Source organism: Ambystoma mexicanum, chromosome 6q (genome assembly GCF_040938575.1).
Source record: "Ambystoma mexicanum isolate Mex_15411 chromosome 6q, UKY_AmexF1_1, whole genome shotgun sequence".
Classification (NCBI taxonomy): Eukaryota; Metazoa; Chordata; class Amphibia; order Caudata; family Ambystomatidae; genus Ambystoma; species Ambystoma mexicanum.
In genome coordinates, this window is record NC_090937.1 from 1,629,022,739 (window position 1) to 1,629,045,437 (window position 22,699).

Sequence of the window (22,699 nt, forward strand, 5' to 3'; positions counted from 1 at the left end):
TTGGCTTTGTAAGGCCTACTGCCCGCTTCACTCGAAACTGGGTCTAGGGTTGTCGGTTTGTAGGCTGTAAAAGCCCAGAAAAGCTCTTGTTCTCCAACCAGCAGAGTGGCGCAGCGGAAGCGTGCTGGGCCCATAACCCAGAGGTCGATGGATCGAAACCATCCTCTGCTAACTTTTTTCAAATTATGTTTTTGTGTCATGGCATTAGGGCACAAAGAGCTGTAAGTGCCTGGATGCAATGTCATTCCTTGAACTTGCTGCCTCGTTCCACTCTTGCGCTAAATAGGAGAGGGTCCCAGCCCAGCCAACAAAATGTACTGTTCAATCAAACCAAACTTAAAACCAAGCTCCTTTTTTAAGGGGTCCCGGGGAAATGTTGGGCTGACCGGCAAGACCTCATGATGCGAACTGCTTCTGCGTCAAACGCAAGCTTTTTTCATTCCCAGCCAATGACTTATTCTTATTTCTAAGGGCCGCTCCATCAGATAGCCCAGACAGGCAGGCGTTGGTGGTATAGTGGTGAGCATAGCTGCCTTCCAAGCAGTTGACCCGGGTTCGATTCCCGGCCAACGCAGATCAAATCTTTAAATTGTTCAAAATGCATTTTTTGGAAATCAGACTCATGCTGAAAGCAAAGCTGACACACTTTTCGTGAAAATCAAAACCCCATCCAGGAAAGGTTCTTGCATCCTAGTTTCTGCAACTGTCTATCGGTGAGGGGATTGAAGCGAGCAGGGCTCCTGGCCCCTCCCCGACAAAGCCCTGATGAAGGCCTGACAAAGGCCTATTCGCCTTGCCCTGACGGGCCTTGGTCCCAGCAGGCCACCGAGCACAGCACCTCAGCCTATTAGAGTGAGGTTTCAGGATCTCTCTCATCCTGTAAACCAACATACTGAAGAAGGTGAAACGTGTGGCTGCGCTCCTCACATGCTGAAGCAGCAGCAGCCCTTTCCCTGAAGCAAAGTTCCTTCATTCCTCCCTCCCATAACCCTTAGCAGGGGATTTATGGTAATTGAGTTGAGTTTCCAAACTGGCCCTTCCTTCCTTCCTTCCCATATCTGCCAGCTCGAGAAGGCTTGTTTTGTTGCACCTGGGAAGTAAAGTATCTATTTGCGAGAGAGAGAGAATGAGAGAGAGAGACAGAGAGAGAGAGACAGAGAGAGAAGGGGAAGGGGTGTTGGCAGTTAGGGTGTGAGCTAGAGAAATGAGGCCTGTCTGCAAAAGGCCATGGGATGGGAGTGCGTGGTTGCAGGTTGTTTGGCTTTGTAAGGCCTACTGCCCGCTTCACTCGAAACTGGGTCTAGGGTTGTCGGTTTGTAGGCTGTAAAAGCCCAGAAAAGCTCTTGTTCTCCAACCAGCAGAGTGGCGCAGCGGAAGCGTGCTGGGCCCATAACCCAGAGGTCGATGGATCGAAACCATCCTCTGCTAACTTTTTTCAAATTATGTTTTTGTGTCATGGCATTAGGGCACAAAGAGCTGTAAGTGCCTGGATGCAATGTCATTCCTTGAACTTGCTGCCTCGTTCCACTCTTGCGCTAAATAGGAGAGGGTCCCAGCCCAGCCAACAAAATGTACTGTTCAATCAAACCAAACTTAAAACCAAGCTCCTTTTTTAAGGGGTCCCGGGGAAATGTTGGGCTGACCGGCAAGACCTCATGATGCGAACTGCTTCTGCGTCAAACGCAAGCTTTTTTCATTCCCAGCCAATGACTTATTCTTATTTCTAAGGGCCGCTCCATCAGATAGCCCAGACAGGCAGGCGTTGGTGGTATAGTGGTGAGCATAGCTGCCTTCCAAGCAGTTGACCCGGGTTCGATTCCCGGCCAACGCAGATCAAATCTTTAAATTGTTCAAAATGCATTTTTTGGAAATCAGACTCATGCTGAAAGCAAAGCTGACACACTTTTCGTGAAAATCAAAACCCCATCCAGGAAAGGTTCTTGCATCCTAGTTTCTGCAACTGTCTATCGGTGAGGGGATTGAAGCGAGCAGGGCTCCTGGCCCCTCCCCGACAAAGCCCTGACGAAGGCCTGACAAAGGCCTATTCGCCTTGCCCTGACGGGCCTTGGTCCCAGCAGGCCACCGAGCACAGCACCTCAGCCTATTAGAGTGAGGTTTCAGGATCTCTCTCATCCTGTAAACCAACATACTGAAGAAGGTGAAGCGTGTGGCTGCGCTCCTCACATGCTGAAGCAGCAGCAGCCCTTTCCCTGAAGCAAAGTTCCTTCATTCCTCCCTCCCATAACCCTTAGCAGGGGATTTATGGTAATTGAGTTGAGTTTCCAAACTGGCCCTTCCTTCCTTCCTTCCCATATCTGCCAGCTCGAGAAGGCTTGTTTTGTTGCACCTGGGAAGTAAAGTATCTATTTGCGAGAGAGAGAGAATGAGAGAGAGAGACAGAGAGAGAGAGACAGAGAGAGAAGGGGAAGGGGTGTTGGCAGTTAGGGTGTGAGCTAGAGAAATGAGGCCTGTCTGCAAAAGGCCATGGGATGGGAGTGCGTGGTTGCAGGTTGTTTGGCTTTGTAAGGCCTACTGCCCGCTTCACTCGAAACTGGGTCTAGGGTTGTCGGTTTGTAGGCTGTAAAAGCCCAGAAAAGCTCTTGTTCTCCAACCAGCAGAGTGGCGCAGCGGAAGCGTGCTGGGCCCATAACCCAGAGGTCGATGGATCGAAACCATCCTCTGCTAACTTTTTTCAAATTATGTTTTTGTGTCATGGCATTAGGGCACAAAGAGCTGTAAGTGCCTGGATGCAATGTCATTCCTTGAACTTGCTGCCTCGTTCCACTCTTGCGCTAAATAGGAGAGGGTCCCAGCCCAGCCAACAAAATGTACTGTTCAATCAAACCAAACTTAAAACCAAGCTCCTTTTTTAAGGGGTCCCGGGGAAATGTTGGGCTGACCGGCAAGACCTCATGATGCGAACTGCTTCTGCGTCAAACGCAAGCTTTTTTCATTCCCAGCCAATGACTTATTCTTATTTCTAAGGGCCGCTCCATCAGATAGCCCAGACAGGCAGGCGTTGGTGGTATAGTGGTGAGCATAGCTGCCTTCCAAGCAGTTGACCCGGGTTCGATTCCCGGCCAACGCAGATCAAATCTTTAAATTGTTCAAAATGCATTTTTTGGAAATCAGACTCATGCTGAAAGCAAAGCTGACACACTTTTCGTGAAAATCAAAACCCCATCCAGGAAAGGTTCTTGCATCCTAGTTTCTGCAACTGTCTATCGGTGAGGGGATTGAAGCGAGCAGGGCTCCTGGCCCCTCCCCGACAAAGCCCTGATGAAGGCCTGACAAAGGCCTATTCGCCTTGCCCTGACGGGCCTTGGTCCCAGCAGGCCACCGAGCACAGCACCTCAGCCTATTAGAGTGAGGTTTCAGGATCTCTCTCATCCTGTAAACCAACATACTGAAGAAGGTGAAACGTGTGGCTGCGCTCCTCACATGCTGAAGCAGCAGCAGCCCTTTCCCTGAAGCAAAGTTCCTTCATTCCTCCCTCCCATAACCCTTAGCAGGGGATTTATGGTAATTGAGTTGAGTTTCCAAACTGGCCCTTCCTTCCTTCCTTCCCATATCTGCCAGCTCGAGAAGGCTTGTTTTGTTGCACCTGGGAAGTAAAGTATCTATTTGCGAGAGAGAGAGAATGAGAGAGAGAGACAGAGAGAGAGAGACAGAGAGAGAAGGGGAAGGGGTGTTGGCAGTTAGGGTGTGAGCTAGAGAAATGAGGCCTGTCTGCAAAAGGCCATGGGATGGGAGTGCGTGGTTGCAGGTTGTTTGGCTTTGTAAGGCCTACTGCCCGCTTCACTCGAAACTGGGTCTAGGGTTGTCGGTTTGTAGGCTGTAAAAGCCCAGAAAAGCTCTTGTTCTCCAACCAGCAGAGTGGCGCAGCGGAAGCGTGCTGGGCCCATAACCCAGAGGTCAATGGATCGAAACCATCCTCTGCTAACTTTTTTCAAATTATGTTTTTGTGTCATGGCATTAGGGCACAAAGAGCTGTAAGTGCCTGGATGCAATGTCATTCCTTGAACTTGCTGCCTCGTTCCACTCTTGCGCTAAATAGGAGAGGGTCCCAGCCCAGCCAACAAAATGTACTGTTCAATCAAACCAAACTTAAAACCAAGCTCCTTTTTTAAGGGGTCCCGGGGAAATGTTGGGCTGACCGGCAAGACCTCATGATGCGAACTGCTTCTGCGTCAAACGCAAGCTTTTTTCATTCCCAGCCAATGACTTATTCTTATTTCTAAGGGCCGCTCCATCAGATAGCCCAGACAGGCAGGCGTTGGTGGTATAGTGGTGAGCATAGCTGCCTTCCAAGCAGTTGACCCGGGTTCGATTCCCGGCCAACGCAGATCAAATCTTTAAATTGTTCAAAATGCATTTTTTGGAAATCAGACTCATGCTGAAAGCAAAGCTGACACACTTTTCGTGAAAATCAAAACCCCATCCAGGAAAGGTTCTTGCATCCTAGTTTCTGCAACTGTCTATCGGTGAGGGGATTGAAGCGAGCAGGGCTCCTGGCCCCTCCCCGACAAAGCCCTGACGAAGGCCTGACAAAGGCCTATTCGCCTTGCCCTGACGGGCCTTGGTCCCAGCAGGCCACCGAGCACAGCACCTCAGCCTATTAGAGTGAGGTTTCAGGATCTCTCTCATCCTGTAAACCAACATACTGAAGAAGGTGAAACGTGTGGCTGCGCTCCTCACATGCTGAAGCAGCAGCAGCCCTTTCCCTGAAGCAAAGTTCCTTCATTCCTCCCTCCCATAACCCTTAGCAGGGGATTTATGGTAATTGAGTTGAGTTTCCAAACTGGCCCTTCCTTCCTTCCTTCCCATATCTGCCAGCTCGAGAAGGCTTGTTTTGTTGCACCTGGGAAGTAAAGTATCTATTTGCGAGAGAGAGAGAATGAGAGAGAGAGACAGAGAGAGAGAGACAGAGAGAGAAGGGGAAGGGGTGTTGGCAGTTAGGGTGTGAGCTAGAGAAATGAGGCCTGTCTGCAAAAGGCCATGGGATGGGAGTGCGTGGTTGCAGGTTGTTTGGCTTTGTAAGGCCTACTGCCCGCTTCACTCGAAACTGGGTCTAGGGTTGTCGGTTTGTAGGCTGTAAAAGCCCAGAAAAGCTCTTGTTCTCCAACCAGCAGAGTGGCGCAGCGGAAGCGTGCTGGGCCCATAACCCAGAGGTCGATGGATCGAAACCATCCTCTGCTAACTTTTTTCAAATTATGTTTTTGTGTCATGGCATTAGGGCACAAAGAGCTGTAAGTGCCTGGATGCAATGTCATTCCTTGAACTTGCTGCCTCGTTCCACTCTTGCGCTAAATAGGAGAGGGTCCCAGCCCAGCCAACAAAATGTACTGTTCAATCAAACCAAACTTAAAACCAAGCTCCTTTTTTAAGGGGTCCCGGGGAAATGTTGGGCTGACCGGCAAGACCTCATGATGCGAACTGCTTCTGCGTCAAACGCAAGCTTTTTTCATTCCCAGCCAATGACTTATTCTTATTTCTAAGGGCCGCTCCATCAGATAGCCCAGACAGGCAGGCGTTGGTGGTATAGTGGTGCACATAGCTGCCTTCCAAGCAGTTGACCCGGGTTCGATTCCCGGCCAACGCAGATCAAATCTTTAAATTGTTCAAAATGCATTTTTTGGAAATCAGACTCATGCTGAAAGCAAAGCTGACACACTTTTCGTGAAAATCAAAACCCCATCCAGGAAAGGTTCTTGCATCCTAGTTTCTGCAACTGTCTATCGGTGAGGGGATTGAAGCGAGCAGGGCTCCTGGCCCCTCCCCGACAAAGCCCTGACGAAGGCCTGACAAAGGCCTATTCGCCTTGCCCTGACGGGCCTTGGTCCCAGCAGGCCACCGAGCACAGCACCTCAGCCTATTAGAGTGAGGTTTCAGGATCTCTCTCATCCTGTAAACCAACATACTGAAGAAGGTGAAACGTGTGGCTGCGCTCCTCACATGCTGAAGCAGCAGCAGCCCTTTCCCTGAAGCAAAGTTCCTTCATTCCTCCCTCCCATAACCCTTAGCAGGGGATTTATGGTAATTGAGTTGAGTTTCCAAACTAGCCCTTCCTTCCTTCCTTCCCATATCTGCCAGCTCGAGAAGGCTTGTTTTGTTGCACCTGGGAAGTAAAGTATCTATTTGCGAGAGAGAGAGAATGAGAGAGAGAGACAGAGAGAGAGAGACAGAGAGAGAAGGGGAAGGGGTGTTGGCAGTTAGGGTGTGAGCTAGAGAAATGAGGCCTGTCTGCAAAAGGCCATGGGATGGGAGTGCGTGGTTGCAGGTTGTTTGGCTTTGTAAGGCCTACTGCCCGCTTCACTCGAAACTGGGTCTAGGGTTGTCGGTTTGTAGGCTGTAAAAGCCCAGAAAAGCTCTTGTTCTCCAACCAGCAGAGTGGCGCAGCGGAAGCGTGCTGGGCCCATAACCCAGAGGTCAATGGATCGAAACCATCCTCTGCTAACTTTTTTCAAATTATGTTTTTGTGTCATGGCATTAGGGCACAAAGAGCTGTAAGTGCCTGGATGCAATGTCATTCCTTGAACTTGCTGCCTCGTTCCACTCTTGCGCTAAATAGGAGAGGGTCCCAGCCCAGCCAACAAAATGTACTGTTCAATCAAACCAAACTTAAAACCAAGCTCCTTTTTTAAGGGGTCCCGGGGAAATGTTGGGCTGACCGGCAAGACCTCATGATGCGAACTGCTTCTGCGTCAAACGCAAGCTTTTTTCATTCCCAGCCAATGACTTATTCTTATTTCTAAGGGCCGCTCCATCAGATAGCCCAGACAGGCAGGCGTTGGTGGTATAGTGGTGAGCATAGCTGCCTTCCAAGCAGTTGACCCGGGTTCGATTCCCGGCCAACGCAGATCAAATCTTTAAATTGTTCAAAATGCATTTTTTGGAAATCAGACTCATGCTGAAAGCAAAGCTGACACACTTTTCGTGAAAATCAAAACCCCATCCAGGAAAGGTTCTTGCATCCTAGTTTCTGCAACTGTCTATCGGTGAGGGGATTGAAGCGAGCAGGGCTCCTGGCCCCTCCCCGACAAAGCCCTGACGAAGGCCTGACAAAGGCCTATTCGCCTTGCCCTGACGGGCCTTGGTCCCAGCAGGCCACCGAGCACAGCACCTCAGCCTATTAGAGTGAGGTTTCAGGATCTCTCTCATCCTGTAAACCAACATACTGAAGAAGGTGAAACGTGTGGCTGCGCTCCTCACATGCTGAAGCAGCAGCAGCCCTTTCCCTGAAGCAAAGTTCCTTCATTCCTCCCTCCCATAACCCTTAGCAGGGGATTTATGGTAATTGAGTTGAGTTTCCAAACTGGCCCTTCCTTCCTTCCTTCCCATATCTGCCAGCTCGAGAAGGCTTGTTTTGTTGCACCTGGGAAGTAAAGTATCTATTTGCGAGAGAGAGAGAATGAGAGAGAGAGACAGAGAGAGAGAGACAGAGAGAGAAGGGGAAGGGGTGTTGGCAGTTAGGGTGTGAGCTAGAGAAATGAGGCCTGTCTGCAAAAGGCCATGGGATGGGAGTGCGTGGTTGCAGGTTGTTTGGCTTTGTAAGGCCTACTGCCCGATTCACTCGAAACTGGGTCTAGGGTTGTCGGTTTGTAGGCTGTAAAAGCCCAGAAAAGCTCTTGTTCTCCAACCAGCAGAGTGGCGCAGCGGAAGCGTGCTGGGCCCATAACCCAGAGGTCGATGGATCGAAACCATCCTCTGCTAACTTTTTTCAAATTATGTTTTTGTGTCATGGCATTAGGGCACAAAGAGCTGTAAGTGCCTGGATGCAATGTCATTCCTTGAACTTGCTGCCTCGTTCCACTCTTGCGCTAAATAGGAGAGGGTCCCAGCCCAGCCAACAAAATGTACTGTTCAATCAAACCAAACTTAAAACCAAGCTCCTTTTTTAAGGGGTCCCGGGGAAATGTTGGGCTGACCGGCAAGACCTCATGATGCGAACTGCTTCTGCGTCAAACGCAAGCTTTTTTCATTCCCAGCCAATGACTTATTCTTATTTCTAAGGGCCGCTCCATCAGATAGCCCAGACAGGCAGGCGTTGGTGGTATAGTGGTGAGCATAGCTGCCTTCCAAGCAGTTGACCCGGCCAACGCAGATCAAATCTTTAAATTGTTCAAAATGCATTTTTTGGAAATCAGACTCATGCTGAAAGCAAAGCTGACACACTTTTCGTGAAAATCAAAACCCCATCCAGGAAAGGTTCTTGCATCCTAGTTTCTGCAACTGTCTATCGGTGAGGGGATTGAAGCGAGCAGGGCTCCTGGCCCCTCCCCGACAAAGCCCTGACGAAGGCCTGACAAAGGCCTATTCGCCTTGCCCTGACGGGCCTTGGTCCCAGCAGGCCACCGAGCACAGCACCTCAGCCTATTAGAGTGAGGTTTCAGGATCTCTCTCATCCTGTAAACCAACATACTGAAGAAGGTGAAACGTGTGGCTGCGCTCCTCACATGCTGAAGCAGCAGCAGCCCTTTCCCTGAAGCAAAGTTCCTTCATTCCTCCCTCCCATAACCCTTAGCAGGGGATTTATGGTAATTGAGTTGAGTTTCCAAACTGGCCCTTCCTTCCTTCCTTCCCATATCTGCCAGCTCGAGAAGGCTTGTTTTGTTGCACCTGGGAAGTAAAGTATCTATTTGCGAGAGAGAGAGAATGAGAGAGAGAGACAGAGAGAGAGAGACAGAGAGAGAAGGGGAAGGGGTGTTGGCAGTTAGGGTGTGAGCTAGAGAAATGAGGCCTGTCTGCAAAAGGCCATGGGATGGGAGTGCGTGGTTGCAGGTTGTTTGGCTTTGTAAGGCCTACTGCCCGCTTCACTCGAAACTGTGTCTAGGGTTGTCGGTTTGTAGGCTGTAAAAGCCCAGAAAAGCTCTTGTTCTCCAACCAGCAGAGTGGCGCAGCGGAAGCGTGCTGGGCCCATAACCCAGAGGTCGATGGATCGAAACCATCCTCTGCTAACTTTTTTCAAATTATGTTTTTGTGTCATGGCATTAGGGCACAAAGAGCTGTAAGTGCCTGGATGCAATGTCATTCCTTGAACTTGCTGCCTCGTTCCACTCTTGCGCTAAATAGGAGAGGGTCCCAGCCCAGCCAACAAAATGTACTGTTCAATCAAACCAAACTTAAAACCAAGCTCCTTTTTTAAGGGGTCCCGGGGAAATGTTGGGCTGACCGGCAAGACCTCATGATGCGAACTGCTTCTGCGTCAAACGCAAGCTTTTTTCATTCCCAGCCAATGACTTATTCTTATTTCTAAGGGCCGCTCCATCAGATAACCCAGACAGGCAGGCGTTGGTGGTATAGTGGTGCGCATAGCTGCCTTCCAAGCAGTTGACACGGGTTCGATTCCCGGCCAACGCAGATCAAATCTTTAAATTGTTCAAAATGCATTTTTTGGAAATCAGACTCATGCTGAAAGCAAAGCTGACACACTTTTCGTGAAAATCAAAACCCCATCCAGGAAAGGTTCTTGCATCCTAGTTTCTGCAACTGTCTATCGGTGAGGGGATTGAAGCGAGCAGGGCTCCTGGCCCCTCCCCGACAAAGGCCTGACAAAGGCCTATTCGCCTTGCCCTGACGGGCCTTGGTCCCAGCAGGCCACCGAGCACAGCACCTCAGCCTATTAGAGTGAGGTTTCAGGATCTCTCTCATCCTGTAAACCAACATACTGAAGAAGGTGAAACGTGTGGCTGCGCTCCTCACATGCTGAAGCAGCAGCAGCCCTTTCCCTGAAGCAAAGTTCCTTCATTCCTCCCTCCCATAACCCTTAGCAGGGGATTTATGGTAATTGAGTTGAGTTTCCAAACTGGCCCTTCCTTCCTTCCTTCCCATATCTGCCAGCTCGAGAAGGCTTGTTTTGTTGCACCTGGGAAGTAAAGTATCTATTTGCGAGAGAGAGAGAATGAGAGAGAGAGACAGAGAGAGAGAGACAGAGAGAGAAGGGGAAGGGGTGTTGGCAGTTAGGGTGTGAGCTAGAGAAATGAGGCCTGTCTGCAAAAGGCCATGGGATGGGAGTGCGTGGTTGCAGGTTGTTTGGCTTTGTAAGGCCTACTGCCCGCTTCACTCGAAAATGGGTCTAGGGTTGTCGGTTTGTAGGCTGTAAAAGCCCAGAAAAGCTTTTGTTCTCCAACCAGCAGAGTGGCGCAGCGGAAGCGTGCTGGGCCCAGAACCCAGAGGTCGATGGATCGAAACCATCCTCTGCTAACTTTTTTCAAATTATGTTTTTGTGTCATGGCATTAGGGCACAAAGAGCTGTAAGTGCCTGGATGCAATGTCATTCCTTGAACTTGCTGCCTCGTTCCACTCTTGCGCTAAATAGGAGAGGGTCCCAGCCCAGCCAACAAAATGCACTGTTCAATCAAACCAAACTTAAAACCAAGCTCCTTTTTTAAGGGGTCCCGGGGAAATGTTGGGCTGACCGGCAAGACCTCATGATGCGAACTGCTTCTGCGTCAAACGCAAGCTTTTTTCATTCCCAGCCAATGACTTATTCTTATTTCTAAGGGCCGCTCCATCAGATAGCCCAGACAGGCAGGCGTTGGTGGTATAGTGGTGAGCATAGCTGCCTTCCAAGCAGTTGACCCGGGTTCGATTCCCGGCCAACGCAGATCAAATCTTTAAATTGTTCAAAATGCATTTTTTGGAAATCAGACTCATGCTGAAAGCAAAGCTGACACACTTTTCGTGAAAATCAAAACCCCATCCAGGAAAGGTTCTTGCATCCTAGTTTCTGCAACTGTCTATCGGTGAGGGGATTGAAGCGAGCAGGGCTCCTGGCCCCTCCCCGACAAAGCCCTGACGAAGGCCTGACAAAGGCCTATTCGCCTTGCCCTGACGGGCCTTGGTCCCAGCAGGCCACCGAGCACAGCACCTCAGCCTATTAGAGTGAGGTTTCAGGATCTCTCTCATCCTGTAAACCAACATACTGAAGAAGGTGAAACGTGTGGCTGCGCTCCTCACATGCTGAAGCAGCAGCAGCCCTTTCCCTGAAGCAAAGTTCCTTCATTCCTCCCTCCCATAACCCTTAGCAGGGGATTTATGGTAATTGAGTTGAGTTTCCAAACTGGCCCTTCCTTCCTTCCTTCCCATATCTGCCAGCTCGAGAAGGCTTGTTTTGTTGCACCTGGGAAGTAAAGTATCTATTTGCGAGAGAGAGAGAATGAGAGAGAGAGACAGAGAGAGAGAGACAGAGAGAGAAGGGGAAGGGGTGTTGGCAGTTAGGGTGTGAGCTAGAGAAATGAGGCCTGTCTGCAAAAGGCCATGGGATGGGAGTGCGTGGTTGCAGGTTGTTTGGCTTTGTAAGGCCTACTGCCCGCTTCACTCGAAACTGGGTCTAGGGTTGTCGGTTTGTAGGCTGTAAAAGCCCAGAAAAGCTCTTGTTCTCCAACCAGCAGAGTGGCGCAGCGGAAGCGTGCTGGGCCCATAACCCAGAGGTCGATGGATCGAAACCATCCTCTGCTAACTTTTTTCAAATTATGTTTTTGTGTCATGGCATTAGGGCACAAAGAGCTGTAAGTGCCTGGATGCAATGTCATTCCTTGAACTTGCTGCCTCGTTCCACTCTTGCGCTAAATAGGAGAGGGTCCCAGCCCAGCCAACAAAATGTACTGTTCAATCAAACCAAACTTAAAACCAAGCTCCTTTTTTAAGGGGTCCCGGGGAAATGTTGGGCTGACCGGCAAGACCTCATGATGCGAACTGCTTCTGCGTCAAACGCAAGCTTTTTTCATTCCCAGCCAATGACTTATTCTTATTTCTAAGGGCCGCTCCATCAGATAGCCCAGACAGGCAGGCGTTGGTGGTATAGTGGTGAGCATAGCTGCCTTCCAAGCAGTTGACCCGGGTTCGATTCCCGGCCAACGCAGATCAAATCTTTAAATTGTTCAAAATGCATTTTTTGGAAATCAGACTCATGCTGAAAGCAAAGCTGACACACTTTTCGTGAAAATCAAAACCCCATCCAGGAAAGGTTCTTGCATCCTAGTTTCTGCAACTGTCTATCGGTGAGGGGATTGAAGCGAGCAGGGCTCCTGGCCCCTCCCCGACAAAGCCCTGACGAAGGCCTGACAAAGGCCTATTCGCCTTGCCCTGACGGGCCTTGGTCCCAGCAGGCCACCGAGCACAGCACCTCAGCCTATTAGAGTGAGGTTTCAGGATCTCTCTCATCCTGTAAACCAACATACTGAAGAAGGTGAAACGTGTGGCTGCGCTCCTCACATGCTGAAGCAGCAGCAGCCCTTTCCCTGAAGCAAAGTTCCTTCATTCCTCCCTCCCATAACCCTTAGCAGGGGATTTATGGTAATTGAGTTGAGTTTCCAAACTGGCCCTTCCTTCCTTCCTTCCCATATCTGCCAGCTCGAGAAGGCTTGTTTTGTTGCACCTGGGAAGTAAAGTATCTATTTGCGAGAGAGAGAGAATGAGAGAGAGAGACAGAGAGAGAGAGACAGAGAGAGAAGGGGAAGAGGTGTTGGCAGTTAGGGTGTGAGCTAGAGAAATGAGGCCTGTCTGCAAAAGGCCATGGGATGGGAGTGCGTGGTTGCAGGTTGTTTGGCTTTGTAAGGCCTACTGCCCGCTTCACTCGAAACTGGGTCTAGGGTTGTCGGTTTGTAGGCTGTAAAAGCCCAGAAAAGCTCTTGTTCTCCAACCAGCAGAGTGGCGCAGCGGAAGCGTGCTGGGCCCATAACCCAGAGGTCGATGGATCGAAACCATCCTCTGCTAACTTTTTTCAAATTATGTTTTTGTGTCATGGCATTAGGGCACAAAGAGCTGTAAGTGCCTGGATGCAATGTCATTCCTTGAACTTGCTGCCTCGTTCCACTCTTGCGCTAAATAGGAGAGGGTCCCAGCCCAGCCAACAAAATGTACTGTTCAATCAAACCAAACTTAAAACCAAGCTCCTTTTTTAAGGGGTCCCGGGGAAATGTTGGGCTGACCGGCAAGACCTCATGATGCGAACTGCTTCTGCGTCAAACGCAAGCTTTTTTCATTCCCAGCCAATGACTTATTCTTATTTCTAAGGGCCGCTCCATCAGATCGCCCAGACAGGCAGGCGTTGGTGGTATAGTGGTGAGCATAGCTGCCTTCCAAGCATTTGACCCGGGTTCGATTCCCGGCCAACGCAGATCAAATCTTTAAATTGTTCAAAATGCATTTTTTGGAAATCAGACTCATGCTGAAAGCAAAGCTGACACACTTTTCGTGAAAATCAAAACCCCATCCAGGAAAGGTTCTTGCATCCTAGTTTCTGCAACTGTCTATCGGTGAGGGGATTGAAGCGAGCAGGGCTCCTGGCCCCTCCCCGACAAAGGCCTGACAAAGGCCTATTCGCCTTGCCCTGACGGGCCTTGGTCCCAGCAGGCCACCGAGCACAGCACCTCAGCCTATTAGAGTGAGGTTTCAGGATCTCTCTCATCCTGTAAACCAACATACTGAAGAAGGTGAAACGTGTGGCTGCGCTCCTCACATGCTGAAGCAGCAGCAGCCCTTTCCCTGAAGCAAAGTTCCTTCATTCCTCCCTCCCATAACCCTTAGCAGGGGATTTATGGTAATTGAGTTGAGTTTCCAAACTGGCCCTTCCTTCCTTCCTTCCCATATCTGCCAGCTCGAGAAGGCTTGTTTTGTTGCACCTGGGAAGTAAAGTATCTATTTGCGAGAGAGAGAGAATGAGAGAGAGAGACAGAGAGAGAGAGACAGAGAGAGAAGGGGAAGGGGTGTTGGCAGTTAGGGTGTGAGCTAGAGAAATGAGGCCTGTCTGCAAAAGGCCATGGGATGGGAGTGCGTGGTTGCAGGTTGTTTGGCTTTGTAAGGCCTACTGCCCGCTTCACTCGAAAATGGGTCTAGGGTTGTCGGTTTGTAGGCTGTAAAAGCCCAGAAAAGCTTTTGTTCTCCAACCAGCAGAGTGGCGCAGCGGAAGCGTGCTGGGCCCATAACCCAGAGGTCGATGGATCGAAACCATCCTCTGCTAACTTTTTTCAAATTATGTTTTTGTGTCATGGCATTAGGGCACAAAGAGCTGTAAGTGCCTGGATGCAATGTCATTCCTTGAACTTGCTGCCTCGTTCCACTCTTGCGCTAAATAGGAGAGGGTCCCAGCCCAGCCAACAAAATGCACTGTTCAATCAAACCAAACTTAAAACCAAGCTCCTTTTTTAAGGGGTCCCGGGGAAATGTTGGGCTGACCGGCAAGACCTCATGATGCGAACTGCTTCTGCGTCAAACGCAAGCTTTTTTCATTCCCAGCCAATGACTTATTCTTATTTCTAAGGGCCGCTCCATCAGATAGCCCAGACAGGCAGGCGTTGGTGGTATAGTGGTGAGCATAGCTGCCTTCCAAGCAGTTGACCCGGGTTCGATTCCCGGCCAACGCAGATCAAATCTTTAAATTGTTCAAAATGCATTTTTTGGAAATCAGACTCATGCTGAAAGCAAAGCTGACACACTTTTCGTGAAAATCAAAACCCCATCCAGGAAAGGTTCTTGCATCCTAGTTTCTGCAACTGTCTATCGGTGAGGGGATTGAAGCGAGCAGGGCTCCTGGCCCCTCCCCGACAAAGCCCTGACGAAGGCCTGACAAAGGCCTATTCGCCTTGCCCTGACGGGCCTTGGTCCCAGCAGGCCACCGAGCACAGCACCTCAGCCTATTAGAGTGAGGTTTCAGGATCTCTCTCATCCTGTAAACCAACATACTGAAGAAGGTGAAACGTGTGGCTGCGCTCCTCACATGCTGAAGCAGCAGCAGCCCTTTCCCTGAAGCAAAGTTCCTTCATTCCTCCCTCCCATAACCCTTAGCAGGGGATTTATGGTAATTGAGTTGAGTTTCCAAACTGGCCCTTCCTTCCTTCCTTCCCATATCTGCCAGCTCGAGAAGGCTTGTTTTGTTGCACCTGGGAAGTAAAGTATCTATTTGCGAGAGAGAGAGAATGAGAGAGAGAGACAGAGAGAGAGAGACAGAGAGAGAAGGGGAAGAGGTGTTGGCAGTTAGGGTGTGAGCTAGAGAAATGAGGCCTGTCTGCAAAAGGCCATGGGATGGGAGTGCGTGGTTGCAGGTTGTTTGGCTTTGTAAGGCCTACTGCCCGCTTCACTCGAAACTGGGTCTAGGGTTGTCGGTTTGTAGGCTGTAAAAGCCCAGAAAAGCTCTTGTTCTCCAACCAGCAGAGTGGCGCAGCGGAAGCGTGCTGGGCCCATAACCCAGAGGTCGATGGATCGAAACCATCCTCTGCTAACTTTTTTCAAATTATGTTTTTGTGTCATGGCATTAGGGCACAAAGAGCTGTAAGTGCCTGGATGCAATGTCATTCCTTGAACTTGCTGCCTCGTTCCACTCTTGCGCTAAATAGGAGAGGGTCCCAGCCCAGCCAACAAAATGTACTGTTCAATCAAACCAAACTTAAAACCAAGCTCCTTTTTTAAGGGGTCCCGGGGAAATGTTGGGCTGACCGGCAAGACCTCATGATGCGAACTGCTTCTGCGTCAAACGCAAGCTTTTTTCATTCCCAGCCAATGACTTATTCTTATTTCTAAGGGCCGCTCCATCAGATAGCCCAGACAGGCAGGCGTTGGTGGTATAGTGGTGAGCATAGCTGCCTTCCAAGCATTTGACCCGGGTTCGATTCCCGGCCAACGCAGATCAAATCTTTAAATTGTTCAAAATGCATTTTTTGGAAATCAGACTCATGCTGAAAGCAAAGCTGACACACTTTTCGTGAAAATCAAAACCCCATCCAGGAAAGGTTCTTGCATCCTAGTTTCTGCAACTGTCTATCGGTGAGGGGATTGAAGCGAGCAGGGCTCCTGGCCCCTCCCCGACAAAGGCCTGACAAAGGCCTATTCGCCTTGCCCTGACGGGCCTTGGTCCCAGCAGGCCACCGAGCACAGCACCTCAGCCTATTAGAGTGAGGTTTCAGGATCTCTCTCATCCTGTAAACCAACATACTGAAGAAGGTGAAACGTGTGGCTGCGCTCCTCACATGCTGAAGCAGCAGCAGCCCTTTCCCTGAAGCAAAGTTCCTTCATTCCTCCCTCCCATAACCCTTAGCAGGGGATTTATGGTAATTGAGTTGAGTTTCCAAACTGGCCCTTCCTTCCTTCCTTCCCATATCTGCCAGCTCGAGAAGGCTTGTTTTGTTGCACCTGGGAAGTAAAGTATCTATTTGCGAGAGAGAGAGAATGAGAGAGAGAGACAGAGAGAGAGAGACAGAGAGAGAAGGGGAAGGGGTGTTGGCAGTTAGGGTGTGAGCTAGAGAAATGAGGCCTGTCTGCAAAAGGCCATGGGATGGGAGTGCGTGGTTGCAGGTTGTTTGGCTTTGTAAGGCCTACTGCCCGCTTCACTCGAAAATGGGTCTAGGGTTGTCGGTTTGTAGGCTGTAAAAGCCCAGAAAAGCTTTTGTTCTCCAACCAGCAGAGTGGCGCAGCGGAAGCGTGCTGGGCCCATAACCCAGAGGTCGATGGATCGAAACCATCCTCTGCTAACTTTTTTCAAATTATGTTTTTGTGTCATGGCATTAGGGCACAAAGAGCTGTAAGTGCCTGGATGCAATGTCATTCCTTGAACTTGCTGCCTCGTTCCACTCTTGCGCTAAATAGGAGAGGGTCCCAGCCCAGCCAACAAAATGCACTGTTCAATCAAACCAAACTTAAAACCAAGCTCCTTTTTTAAGGGGTCCCGGGGAAATGTTGGGCTGACCGGCAAGACCTCATGATGCGAACTGCTTCTGCGTCAAACGCAAGCTTTTTTCATTCCCAGCCAATGACTTATTCTTATTTCTAAGGGCCGCTCCATCAGATAGCCCAGACAGGCAGGCGTTGGTGGTATAGTGGTGAGCATAGCTGCCTTCCAAGCAGTTGACCCGGGTTCGATTCCCGGCCAACGCAGATCAAATCTTTAAATTGTTCAAAATGCATTTTTTGGAAATCAGACTCATGCTGAAAGCAAAGCTGACACACTTTTCGTGAAAATCAAAACCCCATCCAGGAAAGGTTCTTGCATCCTAGTTTCTGCAACTGTCTATCGGTGAGGGGATTGAAGCGAGCAGGGCTCCTGGCCCCTCCCCGACAAAGCCCTGACGAAGGCCTGACAAAGGCCTATTCGCCTTGCCCTGACGGGCCTTGGTCCCAGCAGGCCACCGAGCACAGCACCTCAGCCTATTAGAGTGAGGTTTCAGGATCTCTCTCATCCTGTAAACCAACATACTGAAGAAGGTGAAACGTGTGGCTGCGCTCCTCACATGCTGAAGCAGCAGCAGCCCTTTCCCTGAAGCAAAGTTCCTTCATTCCTCCCTCCCATAACCCTTAGCAGGGGATTTATGGTAATTGAGTTGAGTTTCCAAACTGGCCCTTCCTTCCTTCCTTCCCATATCTGCCAGCTCGAGAAGGCTTGTTTTGTTGCACCTGGGAAGTAAAGTATCTATTTGCGAGAGAGAGAGAATGAGAGAGAGAGACAGAGAGAGAGAGACAGAGAGAGAAGGGGAAGGGGTGTTGGCAGTTAGGGTGTGAGCTAGAGAAATGAGGCCTGTCTGCAAAAGGCCATGGGATGGGAGTGCGTGGTTGCAGGTTGTTTGGCTTTGTAAGGCCTACTGCCCGCTTCACTCGAAACTGGGTCTAGGGTTGTCGGTTTGTAGGCTGTAAAAGCCCAGAAAAGCTCTTGTTCTCCAACCAGCAGAGTGGCGCAGCGGAAGCGTGCTGGGCCCATAACCCAGAGGTCGATGGATCGAAACCATCCTCTGCTAACTTTTTTCAAATTATGTTTTTGTGTCATGGCATTAGGGCACAAAGAGCTGTAAGTGCCTGGATGCAATGTCATTCCTTGAACTTGCTGCCTCGTTCCACTCTTGCGCTAAATAGGAGAGGGTCCCAGCCCAGCCAACAAAATGTACTGTTCAATCAAACCAAACTTAAAACCAAGCTCCTTTTTTAAGGGGTCCCGGGGAAATGTTGGGCTGACCGGCAAGACCTCATGATGCGAACTGCTTCTGCGTCAAACGCAAGCTTTTTTCATTCCCAGCCAATGACTTATTCTTATTTCTAAGGGCCGCTCCATCAGATAGCCCAGACAGGCAGGCGTTGGTGGTATAGTGGTGAGCATAGCTGCCTTCCAAGCAGTTGACCCGGGTTTGATTCCCGGCCAACGCAGATCAAATCTTTAAATTGTTCAAAATGCATTTTTTGGAAATCAGACTCATGCTGAAAGCAAAGCTGACACACTTTTCGTGAAAATCAAAACCCCATCCAGGAAAGGTTCTTGCATCCTAGTTTCTGCAACTGTCTATCGGTGAGGGGATTGAAGCGAGCAGGGCTCCTGGCCCCTCCCCGACAAAGCCCTGACGAAGGCCTGACAAAGGCCTATTCGCCTTGCCCTGACGGGCCTTGGTCCCAGCAGGCCACCGAGCACAGCACCTCAGCCTATTAGAGTGAGGTTTCAGGATCTCTCTCATCCTGTAAACCAACATACTGAAGAAGGTGAAACGTGTGGCTGCGCTCCTCACATGCTGAAGCAGCAGCAGCCCTTTCCCTGAAGCAAAGTTCCTTCATTCCTCCCTCCCATAACCCTTAGCAGGGGATTTATGGTAATTGAGTTGAGTTTCCAAACTGGCCCTTCCTTCCTTCCTTCCCATATCTGCCAGCTCGAGAAGGCTTGTTTTGTTGCACCTGGGAAGTAAAGTATCTATTTGCGAGAGAGAGAGAATGAGAGAGAGAGACAGAGAGAGAGAGACAGAGAGAGAAGGGGAAGGGGTGTTGGCAGTTAGGGTGTGAGCTAGAGAAATGAGGCCTGTCTGCAAAAGGCCATGGGATGGGAGTGCGTGGTTGCAGGTTGTTTGGCTTTGTAAGGCCTACTGCCCGCTTCACTCGAAAATGGGTCTAGGGTTGTCGGTTTGTAGGCTGTAAAAGCCCAGAAAAGCTTTTGTTCTCCAACCAGCAGAGTGGCGCAGCGGAAGGGTGCTGGGCCCATAACCCAGAGGTCGATGGATCGAAACCATCCTCTGCTAACTTTTTTCAAATTATGTTTTTGTGTCATGGCATTAGGGCACAAAGAGCTGTAAGTGCCTGGATGCAATGTCATTCCTTGAACTTGCTGCCTCGTTCCACTCTTGCGCTAAATAGGAGAGGGTCCCAGCCCAGCCAACAAAATGCACTGTTCAATCAAACCAAACTTAAAACCAAGCTCCTTTTTTAAGGGGTCCCGGGGAAATGTTGGGCTGACCGGCAAGACCTCATGATGCGAACTGCTTCTGCGTCAAACGCAAGCTTTTTTCATTCCCAGCCAATGACTTATTCTTATTTCTAAAGGCCGCTCCATCAGATAGCCCAGACAGGCAGGCGTTGGTGGTATAGTGGTGAGCATAGCTGCCTTCCAAGCAGTTGACCCGGGTTCGATTCCCGGCCAACGCAGATCAAATCCTTAAATTGTTCAAAATGCATTTTTTGGAAATCAGACTCATGCTGAAAGCAAAGCTGACACACTTTTCGTGAAAATCAAAACCCCATCCAGGAAAGGTTCTTGCATCCTAGTTTCTGCAACTGTCTATCGGTGAGGGGATTGAAGCGAGCAGGGCTCCTGGCCCCTCCCCGACAAAGCCCTGACGAAGGCCTGACAAAGGCCTATTCGCCTTGCCCTGACGGGCCTTGGTCCCAGCAGGCCACCGAGCACAGCACCTCAGCCTATTAGAGTGAGGTTTCAGGATCTCTCTCATCCTGTAAACCAACATACTGAAGAAGGTGAAACGTGTGGCTGCGCTCCTCACATGCTGAAGCAGCAGCAGCCCTTTCCCTGAAGCAAAGTTCCTTCATTCCTCCCTCCCATAACCCTTAGCAGGGGATTTATGGTAATTGAGTTGAGTTTCCAAACTGGCCCTTCCTTCCTTCCTTCCCATATCTGCCAGCTCGAGAAGGCTTGTTTTGTTGCACCTGGGAAGTAAAGTATCTATTTGCGAGAGAGAGAGAATGAGAGAGAGAGACAGAGAGAGAGAGACAGAGAGAGAAGGGGAAGGGGTGTTGGCAGTTAGGGTGTGAGCTAGAGAAATGAGGCCTGTCTGCAAAAGGCCATGGGATGGGAGTGCGTGGTTGCAGGTTGTTTGGCTTTGTAAGGCCTACTGCCCGCTTCACTCGAAACTGGGTCTAGGGTTGTCGGTTTGTAGGCTGTAAAAGCCCAGAAAAGCTCTTGTTCTCCAACCAGCAGAGTGGCACAGCGGAAGGGTCCTGGGCCCATAACCCAGAGGTCGATGGATCGAAACCATCCTCTGCTAACTTTTTTCAAATTATGTTTTTGTGTCATGGCATTAGGGCACAAAGAGCTGTAAGTGCCTGGATGCAATGTCATTCCTTGAACTTGCTGCCTCGTTCCACTCTTGCGCTAAATAGGAGAGGGTCCCAGCCCAGCCAACAAAATGTACTGTTCAATCAAACCAAACTTAAAACCAAGCTCCTTTTTTAAGGGGTCCCGGGGAAATGTTGGGCTGACCGGCAAGACCTCATGATGCGAACTGCTTCTGCGTCAAACGCAAGCTTTTTTCATTCCCAGCCAATGACTTATTCTTATTTCTAAGGGCCGCTCCATCAGATAGCCCAGACAGGCAGGCGTTGGTGGTATAGTGGTGAGCATAGCTGCCTTCCAAGCAGTTGACCCGGGTTCGATTCCCGGCCAACGCAGATCAAATCTTTAAATTGTTCAAAATGCATTTTTTGGAAATCAGACTCATGCTGAAAGCAAAGCTGACACACTTTTCGTGAAAATCAAAACCCCATCCAGGAAAGGTTCTTGCATCCTAGTTTCTGCAACTGTCTATCGGTGAGGGGATTGAAGCGAGCAGGGCTCCTGGCCCCTCCCCGACAAAGCCCTGACGAAGGCCTGACAAAGGCCTATTCGCCTTGCCCTGACGGGCCTTGGTCCCAGCAGGCCACCGAGCACAGCACCTCAGCCTATTAGAGTGAGGTTTCAGGATCTCTCTCATCCTGTAAACCAACATACTGAAGAAGGTGAAACGTGTGGCTGCGCTCCTCACATGCTGAAGCAGCAGCAGCCCTTTCCCTGAAGCAAAGTTCCTTCATTCCTCCCTCCCATAACCCTTAGCAGGGAATTTATGGTAATTGAGTTGAGTTTCCAAACTGGCCCTTCCTTCCTTCCTTCCCATATCTGCCAGCTCGAGAAGGCTTGTTTTGTTGCACCTGGGAAGTAAAGTATCTATTTGCGAGAGAGAGAGAATGAGAGAGAGAGACAGAGAGAGAGAGACAGAGAGAGAAGGGGAAGGGGTGTTGGCAGTTAGGGTGTGAGCTAGAGAAATGAGGCCTGTCTGCAAAAGGCCATGGGATGGGAGTGCGTGGTTGCAGGTTGTTTGGCTTTGTAAGGCCTACTGCCCGCTTCACTCGAAACTGGGTCTAGGGTTGTCGGTTTGTAGGCTGTAAAAGCCCAGAAAAGCTCTTGTTCTCCAACCAGCAGAGTGGCGCAGCGGAAGCGTGCTGGGCCCATAACCCAGAGGTCGATGGATCGAAACCATCCTCTGCTAACTTTTTTCAAATTATGTTTTTGTGTCATGGCATTAGGGCACAAAGAGCTGTAAGTGCCTGGATGCAATGTCATTCCTTGAACTTGCTGCCTCGTTCCACTCTTGCGCTAAATAGGAGAGGGTCCCAGCCCAGCCAACAAAATGTACTGTTCAATCAAACCAAACTTAAAACCAAGCTCCTTTTTTAAGGGGTCCCGGGGAAATGTTGGGCTGACCGGCAAGACCTCATGATGCGAACTGCTTCTGCGTCAAACGCAAGCTTTTTTCATTCCCAGCCAATGACTTATTCTTATTTCTAAGGGCCGCTCCATCAGATAGCCCAGACAGGCAGGCGTTGGTGGTATAGTGGTGAGCATAGCTGCCTTCCAAGCAGTTGACCCGGGTTCGATTCCCGGCCAACGCAGATCAAATCTTTAAATTGTTCAAAATGCATTTTTTGGAAATCAGACTCATGCTGAAAGCAAAGCTGACACACTTTTCGTGAAAATCAAAACCCCATCCAGGAAAGGTTCTTGCATCCTAGTTTCTGCAACTGTCTATCGGTGAGGGGATTGAAGCGAGCAGGGCTCCTGGCCCCTCCCCGACAAAGCCCTGACGAAGGCCTGACAAAGGCCTATTCGCCTTGCCCTGACGGGCCTTGGTCCCAGCAGGCCACCGAGCACAGCACCTCAGCCTATTAGAGTGAGGTTTCAGGATCTCTCTCATCCTGTAAACCAACATACTGAAGAAGGTGAAACGTGTGGCTGCGCTCCTCACATGCTGAAGCAGCAGCAGCCCTTTCCCTGAAGCAAAGTTCCTTCATTCCTCCCTCCCATAACCCTTAGCAGGGGATTTATGGTAATTGAGTTGAGTTTCCAAACTGGCCCTTCCTTCCTTCCTTCCCATATCTGCCAGCTCGAGAAGGCTTGTTTTGTTGCACCTGGGAAGTAAAGTATCTATTTGCGAGAGAGAGAGAATGAGAGAGAGAGACAGAGAGAGAGAGACAGAGAGAGAAGGGGAAGGGGTGTTGGCAGTTAGGGTGTGAGCTAGAGAAATGAGGCCTGTCTGCAAAAGGCCATGGGATGGGAGTGCGTGGTTGCAGGTTGTTTGGCTTTGTAAGGCCTACTGCCCGCTTCACTCGAAAATGGGTCTAGGGTTGTCGGTTTGTAGGCTGTAAAAGCCCAGAAAAGCTTTTGTTCTCCAACCAGCAGAGTGGCGCAGCGGAA

General features: G+C 50.0%; 13 non-coding genes across 13 annotated transcripts; all 13 read left to right on the forward strand.

The window, feature by feature from the left end:
• Positions 1–502: 502 nt before the first annotated feature.
• On the forward strand, positions 503–574 carry TRNAG-UCC (transfer RNA glycine (anticodon UCC)). The gene has a single exon. It is a non-coding gene; the product is annotated as a tRNA-Gly (tRNA).
• Positions 575–1,759: 1,185 nt separating this feature from the next.
• Positions 1,760–1,831, forward strand: TRNAG-UCC (transfer RNA glycine (anticodon UCC)). The gene has a single exon. It is a non-coding gene; the product is annotated as a tRNA-Gly (tRNA).
• A 1,185-nt stretch (positions 1,832–3,016) lies between these two features.
• On the forward strand, positions 3,017–3,088 carry TRNAG-UCC (transfer RNA glycine (anticodon UCC)). Its single transcript has one exon. It is a non-coding gene; the product is annotated as a tRNA-Gly (tRNA).
• Positions 3,089–4,273: 1,185 nt separating this feature from the next.
• On the forward strand, positions 4,274–4,345 carry TRNAG-UCC (transfer RNA glycine (anticodon UCC)). Its single transcript has one exon. It is a non-coding gene; the product is annotated as a tRNA-Gly (tRNA).
• Positions 4,346–6,787: 2,442 nt separating this feature from the next.
• Positions 6,788–6,859, forward strand: TRNAG-UCC (transfer RNA glycine (anticodon UCC)). The gene has a single exon. It is a non-coding gene; the product is annotated as a tRNA-Gly (tRNA).
• Positions 6,860–10,131: 3,272 nt separating this feature from the next.
• TRNAL-CAG (transfer RNA leucine (anticodon CAG)) lies at positions 10,132–10,203 on the forward strand. Its single transcript has one exon. It is a non-coding gene; the product is annotated as a tRNA-Leu (tRNA).
• Positions 10,204–10,534: 331 nt separating this feature from the next.
• Positions 10,535–10,606, forward strand: TRNAG-UCC (transfer RNA glycine (anticodon UCC)). The gene has a single exon. It is a non-coding gene; the product is annotated as a tRNA-Gly (tRNA).
• A 1,185-nt stretch (positions 10,607–11,791) lies between these two features.
• TRNAG-UCC (transfer RNA glycine (anticodon UCC)) lies at positions 11,792–11,863 on the forward strand. Its single transcript has one exon. It is a non-coding gene; the product is annotated as a tRNA-Gly (tRNA).
• A 2,431-nt stretch (positions 11,864–14,294) lies between these two features.
• Positions 14,295–14,366, forward strand: TRNAG-UCC (transfer RNA glycine (anticodon UCC)). Its single transcript has one exon. It is a non-coding gene; the product is annotated as a tRNA-Gly (tRNA).
• Positions 14,367–16,797: 2,431 nt separating this feature from the next.
• Positions 16,798–16,869, forward strand: TRNAG-UCC (transfer RNA glycine (anticodon UCC)). The gene has a single exon. It is a non-coding gene; the product is annotated as a tRNA-Gly (tRNA).
• A 2,442-nt stretch (positions 16,870–19,311) lies between these two features.
• On the forward strand, positions 19,312–19,383 carry TRNAG-UCC (transfer RNA glycine (anticodon UCC)). The gene has a single exon. It is a non-coding gene; the product is annotated as a tRNA-Gly (tRNA).
• Positions 19,384–20,568: 1,185 nt separating this feature from the next.
• On the forward strand, positions 20,569–20,640 carry TRNAG-UCC (transfer RNA glycine (anticodon UCC)). Its single transcript has one exon. It is a non-coding gene; the product is annotated as a tRNA-Gly (tRNA).
• Positions 20,641–21,825: 1,185 nt separating this feature from the next.
• On the forward strand, positions 21,826–21,897 carry TRNAG-UCC (transfer RNA glycine (anticodon UCC)). The gene has a single exon. It is a non-coding gene; the product is annotated as a tRNA-Gly (tRNA).
• The last annotated feature ends 802 nt before the right edge of the window (positions 21,898–22,699 follow it).